Raw genomic sequence first — 22,723 nt, forward strand, 5'->3', positions numbered from 1 at the left:
CAATTTACATCCAGTTTACAGCCACAAACATTTTTTAAACTATTAAAAAGTGTCTGAATAATGTTGCGATACAAACTCTTGGGCTTTTTCATCAAAAACAAAACTCCACAGGATGGTCCTCTCGACTCACACCTGCAGCAAAGGGCCCTTCACTTCAGAAAAAGTATGAGTGAAGGGAGAGTTGATAGGAAAGTTCACAGTAATGAATAAATAAAGAATTTATTCACCACCATCTCATTGTGCGATAACTAGGGATCAGGTTTAAACTACGACTGTCCCATGGGATTTACTGCTACAGGAGAATAAACAAAATCACACACACTATTTGACACCACAAATACAGGACAACCCAAAACCATGACTACTGGAATAACCTGAGAGGATTCAGAATGCCAATGGACAGCGGATAATGGTGCACATGCCTCCCCCCCCCCCCCCCCCCCCCATTCCCTACTTGCCACTCTGGGAGGCAGGATGCTAGGCTAGGTGGACCTATGGTCCCCTTCAGTTTTGTTCCTGCTAAGGGGTGTTTTTAACACAGTGTCAAATCATCATCTAAGGTAACACTCTCACTCCAAAGGGCCACCTATCACTTCTTTGCAACCTCCCTTAGGATCTGATCCACTAATCTTCCACAGCCACAAAACTGGAAGAGCCTTACTGATCACACATCTGCTTCTAGCTAGAGAATGACACGGGGACAATGTTTGTCCCCATAGGCCCTGTCCTCATCTGCAGAAGCCTCAAACACTTATGATTTTATATTTGAATCTTTTTATTAAACTATAAAAAGGGACAACATTCTGTGCAACTGTTTATAAATCACAAATAGAAAACAATAACAACGAGCAACTATAAATATCCCCACCACCACCCTCTACCCTTCCGACTTCTACTACCCTAAGGAACCCTAACCCACCCTGTTAAAATCTCCAAGAGTACAAAATACAACCCGCTCTCTATGCCCTAGCGGGGAAAAAATATGCCCTATGAAGCATTGTTATTATTCATCCACAGATTTTTTTAAAACCTCTCAGGATTCAGTCTAGTTCTCCCGTCTTCCACAGTCCTTCCTGCAATAGAAAATGTCTTCTCAGAAGAAGTGCTGATAGCAGGAACGCACAGGATCCCCATGCAAATTTTGCCAGTTGTGGCCAGCACTTTTGCTTGTTTTTCCAAAAAATGAAAACAGTCATCTGTGTCACTCAAGCATAAATAACTGTCCAATTCATTAACACCCTTCAAAGTTAAGAATGACATGGAGGCAAAGTTTGTCCCCGTGGCCTCTGTCACCGTCCCCAAGGGCTCTGTCTCCATTCCATCCCTGCAGGCTCTTGTCCCCGCCACCATCCCCATGGTTACCATGGGTCCCCATCCCCATGTCATTGTCTACTTCCAGCGAGACCCCCAGCGAATCTGGGACTCCTGGCTACTAGCAAACCCTGGACGCCTACCATCCCATACCCTTGATTTAAAAGTCTGAAGCAGCCCAATGCTGAGCACACTAAAATCAACTTGGCCTCCAGTTTCAATTCAAAGAAGAAAAAAAAAAATTCTACTAAAATTTAGCTGATGCCTTTTCAGTAGTTGCTTCAGGGGAGTTATATTCAGGTATACAAGTTATTTCCTTTCCCCTGAGGGCTTACAATCTAAGCTAGTGTACAAGCATATTGTTTTTCAAAATTAAAAAAAAAGTCCCTCTTTAGAAACAAAACACAAAAGACATGTCAGCCTGTCGTTTCCAGGGGAAGAATTCAAGGATGTAAGAAATCCATGCAAGAGTGAGCTGCCAAACTGAGAGAGGCTTTCACTTCAACCCTAAGGAAGGGTATAATTTTGCCCACGGGAAGTGACCAGGAAATAGCAGCTTTTCGTTTTGGCAGATAAAGCAGGCCTAGCAGCTCTGCCATTGTTTGGTTAAGACAGGTGCGGGGGCGGAGTAGGAAAAGTCACAGGGATGGGGGAATGGAGGGGGGGGGGGGAGGGCTGTGAGATTTCACCAATAGAAACCTAAGATTAAAAATACGCATGGCAGACTTTGTCCCTTCTCCTTCACGTGCTTTGGCACAGGACCGCTGTTTCAGTAACAACAGAGTAACTTTTGTTTTTGCCTCATTTCTCTCTCCCTGCCCCTTACAATGTCATGGATCTTGTGGCATAGCCAGAACAAAACATAATTTGGCAGGCCCCAAAGGTTAACATGGGCAGTAATACTCATTATCAACCATCCCTCAAATAAAACCACTTTTCAGGTACATTTTCCAAAGCCTATTTGGGGGGGGGGGGGGGGGGGGGGGAGGCCTGCTCCACCACTAATTACAGGAAGGGGTAGTATACCGACCCTTCAGTGGAAGTTCTGAAATGAGGGGGGGGGGGTCACAAGATGAAGATGAGAGGGGATAGATTCAGAATGGCTGAAGAGGGAAGGCAGAATTTCCCAGGCCCGGCCTCCAAGGGGTGGGGGTGCAGGGGCCCGGCAAGCTTCTTCCGGATCTGTCCTCTCCTGCGTGCCACCCAGGATCCGGATGATTACATTAACGCAATATTGCATTAATGCAATCATCCGGGTCCCGGCACACAGGAGGAGAGGACAAAGCGAGGGAGCAGCGCAGCAGCGATTCAGAGACAGAAAGGTACAGAGCAAGCGGCCCAGGGAGGGGCACATGCAGCAGTCCGGTCCTGCCCCGCCCCAGGCCCAGCTATGTCTCTTGGGGGCCCTGTAATCAGCAGTTATTTAAGGAAGTATTTCTTTACAGGAAGAGCGGTGGATGCATGAACGGTCTTCCCAGCAGAGGTGGTGGTGATGGGGAATGTATCTGAATTCAAGAAAGCATGACAGGCACAGAGGGTCTCAAAGGAATAAGAAGAGATTGTAGAGCTTAGCAGTTGGTGTTGATGGGCAGACTTGATAGGCCATATGGTCTTTACCTGTTTCTATGGGTCTCACGCACCTGTGGGTTAAGGAAGAGTCCGGGGTTGCAAAGCTGTTGATCAGGCCTGCTAGCAAATACCTCTGCTCCCTCACTGAAGGGGTGCAGAATTTGTCCAGCCCAAAGGAAAAAAAAAGCACCATGCAATGTGTGGTACTCCGACCCAGCCTCAGTACCACAGTGGAGCTCTGAGCAGCGACAACCTCCGCCTCTAATTCCTCTCATGACAAGCTTCGTTGTACATTCTTGAAACTGCAACCAGAAGCAGATGTGATACTTGGAGAGGGGAAAAAGGAACCACAGCAGGACAGCTGTCTATGCTTCCTTTCCAATTTTTGTTTTCAAACGCCTCCGTCAAATATAATCTATTTCAGTTTGTTTTTAATATTAACCAAGTTTAGAGGGAACCCAAATACCTAGCCAGCTCGAAACACTAGCAGTAGGACTCATCTTGTCCACAATTGCACCTTTGCAGGTTTTATGTTTTAATTAAAAAGTGTCCCATTGCCAACAAAAATTCTCAGAAGAGACCCACCCACAGACAGCATGGCCTGTCAGCTACAGCAGCCACCCCAGAGGGCAGGGCCTGAACTGGCCTGTCAGAGCAGGTGAAGGGCACCACTGTGGTAGATTCTGGGCATACTCGGGACAGGCATGGAGGGTAGAAGTACGAAGGAGGAGAAGATGGAACTGGTGTCTTTCAACATATGGGTCACCGAAGCAGGTGAAATCAACCAAGTCAACTGGGTGGTTGCAGCTAAAACAAAGGGGTTCAATAAGTGGCTTGAAACCTGGTGTAAAGAAGGTGGTTTTAGATACATAGGATGGAGCAGTATGTGAAAAAAATAGCAGGCTGTACTGTAATGATGGGCTACATCTTTCTATGACAGGAAAAAGGATACTTGGGGAGAAATTCAGACAATATGTTTCTAGACATTTAAACTAGAGGGTGGGGTGACATAAGGAAACATTGGGGATTCAGAAAGTCACCCCCAGGAAAAACAAGATGGCTGTGTGAAAAAGTAATGTTAACATAGAAAACCATCTAAACCACTTAACATATGGAAAGCAATGAGCACAAAAGCTCGTAGCCTATCTATCTTTGGATAAAGCTTTAATAATGAAAAAAATTTTCAGAAGCAGAGACAATGACTTCCTGGGTTTCAAAGTACGAATATTCCCGGATGTGTCAAAAGATACCCAAAAAAGACGCAGACAATTTCTTCTCTTAAAACCAGAGGTTCTCCGTATGGGAGCCACTTTTCTCCTACGATATCCTTGCAAGTGTATTGTAAATTATCAGTCAGCCAAATATGTTTTTTTTTGATTCCTTGCAGCTTTCCGAATTTAGAGTAGCCAGAAGTTCTCAACGGTAAAGCTTTGAATGTATATGAGAACCATAGAAAACCGATTTATAATTTCTTGTAAAAATTCTTGTTAATTCTCCTTAATTGTTAATCTTGGATCCTATTTGTGGACTGGAAGTACTAACTCAATTAATATTAATATGTTTAAATTTCTTCATTAGTAATTTCTGAGGAATGTACTTTTTCTTTTTCAAATATGGTGTTTATGATATTTGAAATTAATAAATATATTTAAACATAAAAGCTCGTAGCCTTAGTTAAAAGGTTCAAGATTTGCAAGCCCTGACGTTTGAGGAAGACTTGAATATTGTTGCCATTACAGAGACATGGTTCAATGATTCCCATGAATGGGATGCGACCATACTGGGCTGTCAGTGTTGTATAGTAACTAAGTAAATGTTAACTAGTTACTGTACTTAAGGTAAAGTTTTGTTACTTTTACTGAAGTTTCACTAATTTTTACTACTTTTACTCAGTTAAATCTGATGCTTGAAGTTAAAAGAAGTACAAGCAGAAGTGAGATGTAAAGGATGATTCCTCAGTAAACCAAATGAAATAGCAAACCTTGGAACAGGGTTTTGCTATTGCAAACCTCACCATGCAAACAATGGATCAACTCATCTTAAAATTTTGCTGGTTAGGGAATACAGCCTATGAGAACAGTAGAGTTGCCTGTGGTAGGAACCTGGAATGCCATCCCATGGGAGGTGGTAGAGATGAAAACAGTAACAGAATTCAAAAATGCATGGGATAAAACACAAAGCAATCATGTATGGAAGGATTTTTTTTTCTTTTCTTTTTCATTTTATTACAATTACATGGAACCAAACACACTTAGAGGTGATTAGATGGCAAAACACCAGTAATTGAGAAACAAAGCCAGTGCCGTCAGACTTTTGCAGTCTCTCCCCCAATTGTGGCTGGAGAGATTTGAATGGGCTGGAGTGGCTTCGATGACAGCTTCAGCAGTTGGAGAATAAAACTAGTGCCAAGCAGACTTCTATGGTCTGTGCCCTGAAAATGGCAAGGACCAATCAAGATCGAGTATATGTATGTAGTATCACAACATACCTTATGCTATGACCGTATAGGTCTTTATCTGCCGTCACCTACTATGTTACTATTTTGGTCTTTATCTGCTGTTATCTAGTAAGTTAACAGCTATGTTATATAATTAAAATAGTTCCCAAACCTAAGATAAAAAGCGCAAAGTTCAGAATCCCATATTAAATAGCAGCCAGTCAACGTCAAAAGCACCTAGCAGGTCCCAAAAGTACTTGGCTTTCCCAAGTCTACCTGGCTAACAGTGTTTTTTATAGACTTCCAGGAACTTCTCCAAAGCCCCTCTTTATTAGTCACCTTAGCCACATCCTCCAGCAACAGATTACACAACTTCTATACACTGTCTTCTGGACTCTATAAAGGTCACTCGAAGTTGGGTACAGATCTCAGATGCATGTGTAAACTAAGTAGTCAATTAGGTGATATTATTGGAGTTACATGCTCATCTGTCCAACACGTGCACGCCTACATTTCATAACATGCAACTCAAAAAGGGGGTGAGGCCATGGAGGGGCCTTGGCGGGTCAGCAGCATTCTGAGAAATTAGGCAAGATGTTGTAGAATACTTGGATTTACATGCCCAACTGACTATACCGCTCAACTTGCAAACCAAGCAGGGCGCTGAACAGGCTAAGCAGAGTAAGAAGGGAATGCCAAAGCACACAGATTAGCAAAGAAAGGAGAAAGAAAAAGCCATCCAAACTTAAAAGAAAAAGGGCAAGAGAAAGATGAAGATCCAGTGGACCAGTGTTAAACATCTCGAGAGGACATCAGGAAAGGACATGATAAAGTTTAAGTCAGTTTTGAAACTTTAAAATGATAGGTTACTACGGAGTTCCAAAGGCAGACTGGAGGGGGCCAAAAAAATAAAAGGCAGTGTGCCTGGTGGAGGATTTACACCAGGCTTCAGCAGGCCTAAGTCCTCAAACCCAAAAGTTGGGCATGGGAATCCATGCTAAGCACTGTGGGGGAGATTCTATATATGGCTTCTAATATATACATATATATATATATATATATATATATATATATATATATATATATACACTGGAGAAGGGGGGGGGGGGGAGTTGTGAATGATATGCAAATTTGGGACAGGAAAACAATCTCAATGCTGGTCATTAGCACACAGGGTACATAGGACAGTTTTAAAAGACTGAAGGAACCAAAAGTGTTCGGGGGGGGGGGGGGGGGGGGGGGGGCAAGTTCTGAATGAATGAATGAAAGAAATGAAAATTTACGAGAGGAACACAATCTGAATGCCGGGCATTTGTACACAGGGTAGATAGGACACTTAAAAAAAAAAAAAATGAAGGACGTGAAAGTATTACATCTTGGGGGAGGGGTGAGGAGGAAAGCGGTGGGGTATCCAGATACTGGGCGTTAGGGCCACGGGGCTAGACTTTTGAAAGCCTTAAGGAACCCAAAAGTGTGGGAAGGAGGAGGAAAAGGAGGGGAGGGAACGGGGTGAGGGGCATTAGGAACAGGGGAGGGGGCCCTGTCACACACTCTCATTCTCACACACACAGTCTCACTCTGTCACACACCCGCACATTCACTCTGGCTCTCTCAAACATACACACTCCCAGGAAAACCTTCCTAGTGCCCGTTTCATTCGTTCCAGAAACGGGTCTTTTTTACTAGTATATTATATATATATATATATATATATATTTTTTTTTTTTTTTTTTTAACAATTAAAAATGTAAAAAAAAAAAAAAAAACGGCGCTGAAATCGGTGCCAACTATGCGTATTCTATAAGCACCGATTATAGAATACGCTTAATTGATATTTCAGCGCCTAAACCTACCAGCATCCATTTACACCAACGAAAATATGGCATAAATCCCAGCGTGTAGATTTAGGCACACTGGATCATATTCTATAAGCAGGTGCGGGAATTTCAGAACACCCACGAATTGTGGATTGTGCAGGAACAGCAGGACCACCTTGTGAATCTGGGAAAACTGGACATTCAAATGGCAGACGAAATTTAATGTGGACAACTGCAAAGTGACGCACGTTGGAAACAATAACCCAAATTATAGCGACATGATGAAAGCTTTCACATTAGGAGTCACCACCAAAGAAAAGGGATTTAGGTATCATTTTGGACAATACATTGAAATCTTCTGATCCGTGGGCAGCGGCGGCCAAAAAAAAGCAAACAGAATGCTAGGAATTATTAGGAAAGGAATAAAGAACAAAAATTATAATGCCTCTATCACTCCATGGTACGTTTGCACCTCAAATACCATGTGCAAACTTGGTCACTGTATTGCTAAAAAAAATATAACGGAATTAGATAAGGTACAAAGGATGAAATAATTCTCATGTGAAGGAAAAACAAGGGGGTTAGGATTCTTTAGCTCGCAGAAGAGAAGGCCGAGGGGAGATATGACTGAGGTCTATAAAACAGATAAATATGAATCAATTGTTTACTCTTTCAAAGACTAGAGGACACACTAGGTGTTTTAAGAACAGTTTCCTTAGGTTGCTGGGTTTTGGTGTGGAGTGGAAGAACGGCCTAATGGTTAGTGCATTGGTCTGAGAACCAGGGGACCTGGGTTCCAATTCCCACTTCAACTCCTTGTGACTCTGAGCAAGTCACTTAACCCTCCACTGCCCCAGGTACAAGATATCCCCTTTCCCTTTCTTTTACTTGGAGCTAGGCAGGCTTAAACTCTGTTGAAAATACATTATTACAATACTGTACTTCAAAACACTTGTGGATTCCAGGGGGGGGGGGGGGGGGGAGAAGGAGCTTTTCTCACATAGGAACGCAGTCCAACTTCTTCTTCAGTTCATGGTGCTGTATCCAGGGCATTATCTACAATTCTAGGCGGGGCTTTCTGCGCAAGCCAACCCTAACCCAACCCTAGGCATCTTTTAAAAGGAGATGCTCAGATGCTAGGCACCAAAATAACTGGTAGGCAGATGTACACCCAGGAACCACAGACCCACAATACTCCTGGAAGCCATCACTGCCTCCATTGCTCTGGGGTCAAACTTAAACTATGAGCCCTCCTAGGACCGGAGGATGCCTAGTGGGAGAGCCAGTCTTGATATCCAGAGGTGGCCAGTTCAAATCCCACCGCTGCTCCTTGTGATCCTGGGCAAATCACTCAACCCTCCATTGCCGCAGGTACAAACTAAAGGGTATGATTACTAAGGTGTGTTAAGTGTTTTTATCGCGCCTATAAAGTTAAGGCGCGTTAAACGCTAACACGCCTATAGCAAAGATATGAGCACAAACACGCCTATAGCAAAGATGTGAGCACAAAAAAAAAAAAAGTGTGTGTGTAAATAAGTACCTGAAACCTGAATGTACATTGCTTCGACATCATGCAGGCAGTATATAAGAAATTAAGGGGTACATTTTTCAGCACACCTGTAAAAATAGGCCTTTTTAAAAATTTTTGCAGAAAATTGGAGTGCAACAAAATGAAAATTGCCACACATCCATTTTGGGTCTGAGACCTCACCACCAGCCACTGACCTAGTGGTAAAGTCTCAGGCGCCAACCAGACGGTAATGACCTATGCACACCAAGTGCCACTTGGCGCGCGTCCAATATATGCAGCAGAAAATAGAAACTATTTTTCGGCCGTGTGTCCAAAATGCAATTACCGCAAGAGCCACACGGTAGCCATGCGGTAATTCCATTTTGGTGCGCGTTGGGTGCACGTAGACGCTTTTGCGGCTTAGTAAAGTTTGGTCTAGAAAAGATTTTTTGTATCCAAAATCACTAGTTATGTTTCTCCATATATATGTTTAATGTTTATGTTTATTCTCTGATTGACAAATTTATTTATAATATTTTGAATTCTTTCGATATATTTTTAATCAATTATCATCATATGTATTTTTCACGAACGTTTATATATATATGTTTTATTTATTTCTGTTATATTTACTCAGACACCTGACGCAGGCCGTAAGGCCGAAACACGACTCGTGTCAGGCGTTATTTTATATGAAATAAGACCTTGTTCAAGAACACCATCTGAGCGGGGCGTTTTTTTGGATCCACTGTTTGCATGCTTAGTAAAGTTTTCCAGGATCTCAACCCACAGCTGAGCATCAAGCAGCAGCAGGAATTGAACCTAGTTCCCCTGATCCACTACACTAACCATTAGGCCACTCATTGAAAAAATAAAATAAGCAAAAACTTAAATCGAAAATGTATACATTTGTAAGCAGTATTACCACCAGGCAGTCAAAAGCATGTAACACTATATTCAAGATTATATTACAACATCCAAACCAACTCAGCTAAGATAAAAGACCAAACCATTAGTACTACCCCCTTCCCCCTCCCAACCTTTCTCTGGTCTACAACATTATACAACAAAATAAACTTCCCTGTGCCAAACCCAAGGAGACAGGCCCCTAAATTCCACAGACAAATTTCCAACAAGGTCCCTTTTGCACTGCTGACCGGGTTCCAAGTCCCTGCTCTGCCAACAAGTGTTATTTAAATTGTGGATGTATGGTAGGGGATAAGGAGCACTGGGGGTGGGAACAGTCCAAACAAGACACTCATTCAACATCAGCTGCCATCATTTCATTACAAACCCATCTGGTATCTTTAAAACAGAAGATGTCCACAACGCTGTTGTCGTGCCAGCAAATGGTTTCTGTGCCTGTTTTTAAATATTATGGCATAGTTTTGAAATGCAGATGAAATGGATTTTCAACCAGGAAAACAATCAAATGTTATAAATTGATTTTACTATTAACATAGCAGAAGGCACACAGAAAAATATCTTCGTGCGGTGAAGATTAAGAGACAGGGGCAACATTTCAGCCTCTTAATGAGTCTTCAGGTGGCACTTGGAAGATGGCCACCAGTGAACCATCCACTCAACTCAACCTGTACTCTTTATTTTGGGGCAACCATGTTACTCCTAAAGAAAATGAAGGAGGTCTTTGTGGGGCTGTAGCACCTTATAAACAATGCGAAAGACCATGTAGTCCTTGAGTTTGAAGACCACACAAGTCATTTTCTTTAGACGTTCTAGAACTACAAGCCAGAATGAAACAAGATAACCACCTATTGACTTGAAGGGTGGGGGCTGCAGTTCAAGAAGTCACCCAGAAAAAAGGGGACACCACTTCCCGAGTACAAAAAGGACGAAGATTCTTAATACCTTGCCTTTTTTCCCCTTTTGCCCTATGAAGACAATGGTTCAGAAAAAGAGTTCCAGCATCTCGGGACATGCACCCAAGTTACCACCAATTTAATATAAGACAGCATTATCCAAACAGCCTCTATAGCAAAAATGGAATGGGAGTCTTCCCACTGCTCACTTGAGTGGCCTAGTGGTTAGAGCACCGGTCTTGAAATCCAGAGGTGGCTGGTTCAAATCTCACTGCTACTCCTTGTGATCTTGGGCAAGTCACTTAACCCTCCATTGCCTCAGGTACAAACTTAGATTGTGAGCCCTCCTGGGACAGAGAAATATCTAGTGTACCTGAATGTAACTCACCTTGAGCTACTACTGAAAAAGGTGTGAGCAAAATCCAAGTAAATAAAATAATAAAATAAAATACACAGGAATCAACATATTGGAGATCAGGAATGACACTCCCGCCAAGCACCCCCTGCCCCATGTTACTGTCTGCACAGCGTGATGAGCTCTTCAAAATTTTAAAATGAAACAGTATGCATTTTTTTTTCAGAGTGCGAGTACAAGATAAAACCTACAGGGATGGATCTCATTTTTTAGAAGAAAGTAGGACAAGGCTAACTTTGCTCAATCATGTCTTAGTGTACAGCAACCAAGAAAATTACACTTAAAAAAAAAAAAAAAAAAAAAACCTCCAACCCTTGGCCCTGTGGGGAATGAGTAACTGGGGAACTTTAGATTAATTCACATGCAAATCCAAGGACAGGGATTATTTGTGATGGGACTCTCCCACTTCCTTGGTCTTTGGACTAATTCCTTCTACAAATTTACCACATGGGTTGTCCATGGCACTAAGGCTTCAGCTCTTGATGGGCACAAACACCACACCATGATCTCATCTGACAAACGGGACCTGGACTCCTCAGGTCACCTCCAGGAAGGCCTCTGAGGAAGTGGAGATGGTGTTCAACCAGAACTCCACTGTGCTGGCAATCAACACTCACCTAAGCCCCAGACACATGAGGATGAGGGTGGGGAGGAGAAGAAGATGGCACAGAGACACAAGCACAGCAGTCAGTGGCAAACTAAGATTCAATGCAGTCAGCACACACACACACACACACACACACACACACGTGCATTTTGAGGCCTGCCACATCCTGTCCCCTGTGAAACAAAAGTTTGGAGGCAACAAAGAACAGCAGGCTTTGACCATGCACAGGTGCTCAAGGGCCTGTAGCATAAACAAGAGTTGGTACTGCAGCAGCTACATTAATGAGATGTTCAGTCAACCCAGCAGGAGGAGATGCTGGACACCTCGAGGGGGGGGGGGGGGTGAGGAATACATGGCTGGTTTCACCTAGGATGTCAAAAGCCTTGGGCCACCCTGATTTTGTCCCATAACAGAGATTTGGACTAGGACAAAATGGAGTGAGGCAATGAGGGATGGCCCAGGGCTGAAAGCTTGCATCTCAACCTATAAGCCCAGACCCCTAGTTTACAGGCATCTGCAGCAGTTAGTATACATAGCAGCAAACACCAAGGGATCTGCACTGCAGAGATGGTGCTGGGTACTGAAACACCTTGTCTTACAACATGATTAAACTAACTAAAATTACTGGTTACAGCTTCCCCTCTCCCGACAAGAACAATCCCCAACTGCTCTCCCAGGTCAGGCCTGTAGGGTCTCAGTCTTCGTAAGCCAGGGCTCAACAAATCCTGGGCACCAGGTCTCCATGGCACTTAGAAATTGCATCCTGGTGCCCAGGATTTCATACCCTCTGAAAGATTTATTTTTTTAGCCTACCACAGTCCCGCCTGAAACTGCTTCTCTCTGTCCTGTATGGTGATCAGGCTCCATACCCTGGAGCCCAGACTTGCAGGAAGACGGGGAAGTCTCGCAGTTTCAAGTCCAGCAAGGTTTCCCAAACTTTCTGCATAGCATGGCTCAAGTATCTGCAGAGCCCAGCCATGCAGGGGAAGAAAAAGGACTTTGAGCCAGCGCCAAGAAAGAAGAGAAAATCCAGATCCCAAGTGCTGCTGTTGAGTTAAACTTTGGGAGAAAGAGGGTGGGTCTGTGTTAAAAAAAATGGGGAATGAGAGAAACTTGGTGAAGTGGGCATGAGAAAAACAAAAAAGGTGGGTGAGAGAAATGCCCAAAATGCATGCCGTGATTGAGATTAAAATTAATAGCATGATTGAGATTATAATTTTTAATTATTACCCACCCCTAATAAAAATGTTAAATATTCAAGGAAGAGTTTATCTTGTTGGGCAGACTGGATGGACCGTGCAGGTCTTTTTCTGCCGTCACCTACTATGTATGTTTATAAAACAAAAAGAATTAAATTCATTGTTACCTTTCACAACAACAACAAAAAAAAGACAAATACATCTATTAGCTTTTAACAGAGAAAACGTCCCCACTCCCCTGAGAACGAACAGCCAATAAACAAGATCCTCCACTGGAAATAATCACTTAAAAACCTAGAAATCAATTTGCTACAAATCTCAAAACAGAAGACTATCCCATAATTTTGCAGCAGCCACAGACTGCATCTCAGCTTTCAACAGACCTTCTTAATCTGGGTAATTTTTGACAGCAGCAATAAACACACCCTTGACTAGGTCATTAACAGTCTCACAGGGGGTGCACTGCACTGTATTATGAAGAAACCTACGCAGTTGATATGCAGGCCTTGAATGTTAACACTCTGATTTGAATTTTCACTCACTCAACCAAAGAGAGAGAGTCAGTAAAACTGTAAAAGGTCACACACTTTCCCTTCTCCAACCACCCAATACTAAACTCACTGCTGCAGAGAGACCTCGAGTTTAAATAAGTCTTAAAGAAGCGGATGTATAGCCCATATAACCCACACAAACACAACATTGGTAAAACCTCAACAGCCTGTGTTACCTCCACAAATGTCCCTGCAATTTCCCTAGGATCAATATTTCCTTGGGATGCTAAAAAGCAATGTCAGGACTTGAGATCTGCAGCTGATTTACAAGAAATTGGGGGAGGGTGATAGTGGGGGGGGGGGGGGGGGTCAGATCTTCAGACAGAAAAAAAGGAAAGTAGAAAACTCCTTCCAGCAGACCTCATTTTTGATCACAGCCAACACTAGGGATTTTTCTCCCTCCACCTCTCCCACCTGCAAAAAAAAAAAAAAAAGCCTTTTTTTTTTTAAATTTTGCCGAAAATGGACACGCGGCAAAATGAAAATTGCCGTGCGTCCATTTTGGGTCTGAGACCTTACCGCCAGCCACTGACCTAGAGGTAAAGTCTCATGCGGTAACCAGGCGTTAATGACCTACGTGTGCCAAATGCCACTTGGCGCGTGCAGCTGACACGTGCCAGAAAATAAATAATTTTTCGGGCGCGCATAGCGGATGCACGCCAAAAATGAATTACCGCAAGGGCCACGCGGGTAGTCGTGCGGTGACTCCATTTTTGGCGTACGCTGGGTGCACGTAGACACTTACACGGCTTAGTAAAAGGGCCCCTTAACCCTCCATTGCCCCAGCTACAAAAATTTAGATTGTGAGCCCTCGAGGGACAGAGAAAGCACCTGCATATAATGTGTACAGTGCTGCGTATGTCTGGTAGTGAAATACAAATGATTATTAGTAGTATTTTTAACATGATATTTAATGAGGGGGGGTTCATTTACACCTTCTCTCACGTGTGTCACACAACAAAAAAGGCTGAGAGCCACTAATATGTACATCAGAAAGACGATGTGGGGAGAGGGGACAGGTATTAAAGGTGACAACCACTGCCCTCCATCTCACTCATCCTTAGTATGTAACCATAGGCCCACAGAGATAAAAATAAAAGCGCTCAAAGAAAAGCTGCAGGAAAGCTGGAAGGTGCTCTCCTGTCAGGATCCCAGAACTGGCGTTTCATACAAGCTCCAAGGACAAGATCAAAAGGGAAGGAGGAGGAGAACAGGAAGGGGAAGGGGGAGGATGCCAGAGTTCTTCCCCCACCCACGCCTGGCATGGAAGAAAAGGAGGCATCATCAAACCAACAACCCATTGTAGCTTCTGCTTTCATCTGCCAAGGGGGGGGGGGGGAGGGGGGAACTGCTAGAGTTTTAAATAAAGAGCTACTAAAATGAAGGATGTGTGTGTTGAACACACTGAAAGGGGAAAAAAACCCCAGAATTGTTACCACTGTAGAAAGATGTGGGGGGAGGGGAAGGAGCTGCCCTTCCCATGTAAGTGTAAGAAATTCTTGAGGAAGGACTGGCAGTTAGGGAGGGTGTTTCTGTGTTTAACACCATCAGGGTGCTGCACCGCTAGACTTCACCCTTCCATGTGCAGTTCCTATTAAGCCCAAGGTGAAAAAAAAAATGAAAAGGACGCAGACACGCCTACCTAATGATGCTACCTTCAATGTCCTGCCAAGATAACAAAAGCCTAGAATCAGACAGCCATTAAGGATGGTCTCTTACCAATTTACTTCCTGGTACAGACCACCCCCCACTGCTAAAGGTCCTCTGTGCTTCCCCCCCCCCCCCCCCCCCCCCCCCCAGAGTTTACCCCCTCACTACTGACTGCTGGGAGGTTCTGGGGCTCTTTTATTAAAGCTTAGTTCAAGTTATCTGCAGCAGGGCCCATAGGAATAAAATGGGCCCTGCTGCAGATAACTCGAGCTAAGCTTCAGTAAAAGACCCCCTCTCATAGCCTGGTGTATACAGAGTAAATACCTTTCTTGAATTCTGGTACCGTTTTCACCTCCCTAGAAAATCATTCCATTAACCAATATTCCTTGTTTATGAATATTAAACTATGATACAACATAGAAAAAAAGAAACAAAGCTACTTGAGGTTGAAGAGGAGAAGGTGGCCTCTGCAGTAACATCAGGCAATAAACTTGATCTAAAGGTTTCCTGTTCATCCCTAGCACGTGGCTGCTAAACACAGATCACTGGATGAGAGCCAGTACATTGGACATCCAGCCCTGTTTTGCAAAGATGCAGCAGGGGCTGAAGGGCCTTGACGCTTATCATAGCCAGGATGTTCATGCTACTGTCTAGCAAAAAACTGGCAGGAACACAAAAACAAGAACGCCAATACATCCTGAGGGAAAATGTTTTTTAGGTGTATTTTGCCCAAGCAATAGTGCCTTTTGGGGAGGCTCAATCTGTAACACCTATAGGAGCATTTTCGATATAACCTCTAAGTCCAAATTTGGACGTTTTACTCAAAACGTCCAGAATCCAGATGGCAAATACAGCCGTTTTTGAAACAGCAAAACGTCTAGGTTTTGGTATGTTTTTTTTTTTTTTCCGAAAATAGCTATTTGCTAGATGCTTTTGTGCTGTGTGATTTTTTTTTTTCAAAAATGGACCAAAAGAAAGATAACGCCCAAGTGAAAAACACCTAAAATCAAGCCATTGGGATATAGGAGGAGCCAACATTCTAAATAAACTGTTCACACAGACATCCCAGCAGAGCAGTGGGGTAGCCTAGGGGGTGCTGCAGTGGACTTCACATAAAAAAAGATCCCCAGTACACATCTCACTGTTACCCTCTTATATTGTATGGTGAGCCCTCCAAAGCCCACCAAAAAAACCTACAGTACCCAACTGTACACCACTACAATTGCCCTTATACCTGCAAGTGCCACCTAACGTAGGTACAATAGGCTTTTGGTGAATTTTGGAGAGTTCACCTGTTTCACCAAAAGTGTACCAGTGGGATATAGGCCTAGGTCCCCTTCTCTACAGTGCACTGCGCTGACCACTAGGCTAATCCAGGGACCTACTTGCCTGCCATGAGCGGGAAAGCGCGGGGTACAAATGTAACAAAAATAACATCTGAAGCTTTCATACAGTCTGGTTTGTACTGTTCGTTTCACATCTTTGGGGGTGGAAGGGGGTGTCCTTCCTCTATTCATCCGGTGGTCATCTGGTCATTCAGGGAACTTTTTTGTGGCTCAGTCGTTATTAAAACAGGTCCAGCTCAAAACGTCTTAGTTTTAGTCTTGGACGTTTTGGTTTTTGGCAGAAAAACGTCCAAGGTGTTAAGAACGCCTTGATCCAGCCCCCAAGAAGTCCCCTTGTGATTTGTCGCAGACATCTAGGTTTTTAAAAAATAGCGATTTGAATGTTTTGGAAAGCAAAACGTCCAAGTGCTGCTTTATCCACTTTTTAGATCTTTTTCCTCTTTTGAAAATGAGCCCCATAGGTACAAAGATATGCAAATCTCACACAGCCCCTCACCCTAATGAGACACACTTTACTATATTTTGTCACACCCAGCTTCCCTACAGACATGCATGAGCTCATATGTGGAGGAAAAAAAGTGGGGGGGGGGGGGGGGGGGGGAGAGAAATGCACCATTTGTTACTCTACATATAAGTGACTCCAAACAAAACAAGTCACTTGGTTGTTGTATGTAGATTTTGACTGATGCTCCACTGTATTTGTGGTTTAATTTATATCATTTTGTATCCACTTAGTATCTCTAATGACAGGTGGAATAGAAATGCTTTAAAATAAAATGTCAAAGGACCAACTGAAGTAGATCCATAAACCATCTCCCTCAGCAATTTTCCAAGTTGGGTAATCAGTGCAGAATAGGCAGTTCAGCTGGGTGCTAAAATTGTACCCCAATTAAGACAACAGCTAATCAAGCACAAAAACTTCACATGAGCCAGAACTCCCAGCATGCAGTTCGCAAACTAATTTAAACAAATAGATGCTTTCTTCCTGTTCAACTCACTCAAACACCGCAGGGTCACCCTGCCCTGCAAGCTTACACCTGGGTCTGGTTTCTAGCCGAGACAATAAGATCACGTTTCTCCAGCCAGTTGCTTTTACTAGCAAAATAACAAAAATAAAGGTTAGTTACCATTATAAAATGTTACAGATCTGGTTTAGTAAATCAGTGGTGATTACTGAGCTGTCTCGTTTTTCTTTTTGGCAAAGCCACCAACACACAGATGTCTTGGTCCACTGCCATGCTGTTTATCATGGCTCATCTTCCCCACTGAACTTGGCATGTTGTAGATGGATGATTCAGTTTTGTTTTGTTGTTTTTTTTTGAGGGGGGGGGGGGGGGTAAGGGGGGTACTTCCATTCTCCTGGCAGCACCAGCTCAAAAGAACCTGACTTTGGGAAACAGAGCCCAGAGGGCTCTCACACATAAAAAGCACCTGTCCTGACATTTCTAAACGTCGATCACTGTAACACAACCTGATTGCAGACTAATTTCCCTCTCTCTCTCTCTGATTTTTCTTTTATTTCATTTTTATGTAAACAGCTCAGTTTTTGTTACTTTTATTACTGTGTAAATCACTCAGATGCTTATGCGTAGGCCTTGCAGCAGTATATCAAAACTCTGAAATAAATAAATAAATAAAACGTTGAGACTGAAAGCAACAGAATTTAATTTAATACATATATAACCCACCCATCCAAACATCTGAGCAGAGTACAAAAAAACAAAACAGAACTTAAAACATCCAATGGCCAAAAAAACTCCAAAAAACCCTCTCCCATCAGGTAAAAACTTTACAAAACAACAAAGTTTTCTACTGCTTCTTGAACTGAGAGAGATAAGAAATATGATGCATAACAAAAGCAAGAGAACTCCACAAACGAGGATCAGTGACAGCAAAAACTTGCACCCGAATTTCTTCCAACAGGTCCAGATCCTGAAACCTCAAGGCCCTTGAAGGACAATAGTGCGCATATTTTCAAAGCACTTAGCCTTCCAAAGTTCCATAGAAACCTATGGAACTTTGGAAGGCTAAGTGCTTTGAAAATATGCCTCTATGTCTACAAGCTTCAGACCAAGGCCAACGGAGCATCATCAAGCAGGGCCCAAAATACCACCGACAAGAGTTTAAACTCAGTGTGCCACACTACGGGCAGGCCAAGGCAACATCTTCAACTATGGTGTAACATGTGCCTCCCGGCATAAACCCGTGAGAAACCATGCTGCAGAGTTCTGTGCCACCCACAATGCTCTTAACGTTGACTGTGGAAGACCACACGAGAGTATGTAACCTACGAGATGCCTCTGTATACAATATTTATTTCATTCCTGAGGAGATCATGGTTCTTAAAAACTCTGGTTAGAGCGGTGGGTTGAACCACAGAAGCGGGGGGGGGGGGGGGGGGGAGGGATTCAAATCCCACTGTTATTCCTTGTAACTTTGGGCAAGTCACTTAGCCCATCCATTGCCTCAGGTTCAGGCTTGGATTGTAAGCTTTCCATGTACAGGGGAAATACCTAATGTTATACACTCACACTTAACCACAACTGAAAAAAGGTGAACTAAATTCAAACAAGTTCAACCCTCGCCCCACTGAAAGTGTCTACCTGCTTAGCTCCTCTCAGCGTTATGAATTTAAGTCAATCAGTCAAGGGAACCGCTGTTTTGGTCCTAATCAGATCCCCAAGCAGCTGCTAAACAAACAAATGAAAAGCCTGAATACAGCACGGACAGCTGACGAGCGGGTCATCGGTCTCTCCCATACTGGCATCACACTGAGGGGCTGATGCAGAAAGCCACCACGAGCAGCACACAGTTACCACAAAGTGTCAGCGCAGAGCGTTTTAATAGATGAGCAATGCAGAAAGGGGGTCAGCACAGAAGTTAGCAAGTGCAGTACACACTGATGCACAGAATATTAAAATGAATGATGATGAGGTCATTAGGTATTCCCAACAATGCATAAAGGTCCCATTTTACTAAATGGCAGTGACAGGTGGCCCATGGTGGCATCGACGCGCAGGACTGCCGTACGCCGAGACCACATTTTACCACCGCCGATAAAGGGGTTTGTTTGGGGTTTTTTTTTTTTAAGGGAAAGGGAAATGGGACTTGATATACTGCCTTTTTGTGGTATTTTGCAACTACATTCAAAGTGGTTTACATATATGCAGGTACTTATTTTGTACCTGGGCAATGGAGGGTTAAGTGACTTGCCCAGAGTCACAAGGAGCTGCAGCGGGAATTGAACTCAGTTCCCCAGGATCAAAGTCCACTGCACTAACCACTAGGCTACTCCTCCACTCCACTAGGGGCAGTAAATGGCCGTGTAGTAATTACAAAATTGCTGCATGGCCATTTACTGCTGGAGCCCTTACCGCTTCCTATTTAGGAGGTGGTGAGGGCTCCAGCACTAACCCAGTGGTAGCACATTGGCGCTGCCTGATTACCGCCAGGCATGCCCCTGGTACTAAGAAATGTAAAAAAAAAATTCCTAGTGCTGGAAACAGAACTTGCCGGAAGACAGAACTACCACTGCGCTCTTGAGCGATTTCCTGTACAGAAACCCGACGGGAGCCCTATTCTGGGTAGTAAAAGGGTCCCCAAGTAAACAGGTGATTTTGTTCAGTTCATGAGAGTTATTTGTTTGAGTTTTAGGGAGTAGAGAGTAGTGGTGGTGAGGGAATTGGATTTTTGAATGTAACTATTGAATTTTATTGGTATAATAAATGGGGGGGGGGGGGGAAGACTCAAGAAAAATGTCAGGAAGTATTTTTTTCATGGAGAGAGTGGTGGATACTTGGAATGCTCTCCCGCGGGAAGCGGTGGAGATGAAAACGGTAACAGAATTCAAACATGCGTGGGATAAACATAAAGGAATCCTGTTCAGAAGAAATGGATCCTCAGAAGCTTAGCGGAGATTGGGTGGCAGAGCTGGTGGGGGGAGGCGGGGCTAGTGCTGGGCAGACTTCTATGGTCTGTGCCCTGAAAATGGTAGATACAAATCAAGGTCAGGTATACACACATATAAAGTAGCACATATGAGTTTATCTTGTTGGGCAGACTGGATGGACCGTGCAGGTCTCTCTCTGCCATCATCTACTATGTTAATTTATTGTGATGTATTTTTTTTAATTATTTCCTAGCTCATTAACATACTGATTTGTTAAAGGGTGGAGATTTGTAATAGGAACAAATGTTTTTAAGAAGTATTGAACTGCTTTGGTACTTGTTCTTCTTGGTATATTTTAATTTTATTGTTCAATAAAAAGAATTGTTTAAATAAGAAACTGAGGATTTTAACACATGCAGTACAGGAGAAATTCATCACTAATTAATGAGCAAGTTCTGCACGTTGTCAAGGAACCTCATTAGCTCACCGCATCCCCACAACGCTCATTACGTTTGTTGTAGAAGTTGCGCTCTCATGGCAGACACAGAAAGTCACACGGTAGAGCTGTGCATCGTAGGGCTGAGCACATGTAACATAAGTAAGCTGAGATGCAAATTGAAAGTATGCAGAACTTATGTACTAATCAGAAAAGCCTGCCAGACACACATGAACAAAGCTTCTGTGGTAAGGACAGCTTCACTGTATGCATCCGGGGAAAACATATCTGCGCAATGAACCAGAATGTTCTGCTGTGCATAATCAGCCTCACAAACATTTCTTGTACATTATATTTTTGAGCTAATATTTATGCCCAGAACAGCATTCTGGTTTATGCGCAAATGTGTGCTTGTATTTTCATTTTCTTCAGACATGCACACAGCTGTTACTTCTCTTCAGTGTCTTTTAAAGTTCAGGTACTTGCTATGGCTGCAAAATAAATAAATAAAATAAAACCTGGCATTAAATCTTGTCGACTAACTCTTCTACACTGCCTTAGATCTGGTGATGAATTTCTCGCATTGTGTGCGCATTAAAATTTGTTTACTTCTGTGCAGAGAAATGCCTAATGGCCTCATTACCATTCATTTTAATATTCTGTGCGCCGATGTGCAACGCACGAGAACGTCTGCGCTGTGCAGCCAGTAAAATGCACATACACCTCACATTACCATACATTTCTTCCTGCTCATGGCTTTCTGCATTAACTCCCCCCTCCCCCAGAAAGAATACAGAACAGGCAGCTAAACAGCTGAGTCAGGAATTGGAGGTGTGGGAGTTAGAAACACAGGGTGTGGCCTTAATAATGATGCATCTCTTATTCCAATCATACAAACAGATATAAAACATATACCTAGGAATCCGACGAGAGCCCCTGTTCAGGCTTCCTGATATTTCCTTGAATAGCAAGTCCTCTGCCTTTTGAAGTGCAGGCATTTTTCAAAAGTTTCCAACACATCCTTTTCACCTCCCCCACCCAAAAAAGCATACAATGCTATTTGCCCCTATCCCATAAGCCTTACAATCTGACAAAAAAACAGGGATGGGCAGGATATAACAAAAACAGGAGCTGAATACGCAAGGGGGGGGGGGGGGGGGGAATCAGTAGTTACTGAAATGTTTTGAAAAAATCAGGAGGCTTTGGAGGATGAAAGGATCACAGTAAACTGTACCTCAGAGTACAAACCAGACTTGCATATCCAGTAATAATAATGATTTTCATTTATATACACGCACATTCAACCAAATCACTAGAGGCACACGCGATCGAGTACTTGAAAAACTAATATAGGTGACAAAATGCCAGGAAAATGAAGAGGGGGCAGCTTGTTTGCCACATAGCTAGAACATACATTTCAGAACATCTCAGTTTCAAGACAACACGTTCCTAAATGCACGCAGGTGACGAGCAAAGATAAGATCAGGCTCTGTTACAGGGCACAGGATTGCTCTTCCAGGGTTAGACGCTATCTTAGTAGGCGGCGCCCTGCCCTCCTGTAAACCAGCTACGCCCAAGTGACAGGGCTGTGCCCCAAGCTCCTGGGAAGACCTGTTACCCTGCCCAAAGCCTTTCATCCTCCAAGGCTCGTTTGTCACTCAGGGGCTACACCCCTCACCCCCTGCTACTAACCTCGATGAGCATGCAACCGATTAAGCCGGACTAACAACCCCATCAGGGAGTAAGGTACTCGCATTCGACCAGGCCTGAAAGCCCCCTCGCCCCCCCCCCCCCCCGTCCAACAAGAGAGGAATTCTGGCTTTTGATGGAAGAAGGACGAGGAGGAGGGTGAAAAAGCCTTCCAAAAATGCTACTTTGTGTTTTCACATAATGACCCTTCCCTTAGCTCGTCTCTTGCAAAACTCCCAAGACACAAAAAACACTGGCAGGGCCACGAGCAAACCAGGAGAATCAACGTGCCGGAGTGGAGGGTGAGGGGAGGAGAAAGGCAGAGACATGGGGGGGGGGGGGGGGGGGGGGGGAGAGACACCTGCAGCAAACAGCAGATCGAAGCTACTCCCTCCCCAGCAGCAATCTGGAGTCTCAAGTATGGCAAACCTGCCAACAATCGATCGCACTTCAACAGGGGAATAAACTTCGAGTCCC

The 22,723-nt window shown here is 43.6% G+C and overlaps 1 protein-coding gene across 2 annotated transcripts in view; it reads right to left on the bottom strand.

Annotated features, from left to right (window-relative positions):
* Positions 1-22,723, bottom strand: part of JUP (junction plakoglobin) — an 86,003-nt gene that overhangs the window by 62,948 nt on the left and 332 nt on the right. The window lies entirely within an intron of this gene.

This window comes from Microcaecilia unicolor, chromosome 12 (assembly GCF_901765095.1).
Source record: "Microcaecilia unicolor chromosome 12, aMicUni1.1, whole genome shotgun sequence".
NCBI classification, from domain to species: domain Eukaryota; kingdom Metazoa; phylum Chordata; class Amphibia; order Gymnophiona; family Siphonopidae; genus Microcaecilia; species Microcaecilia unicolor.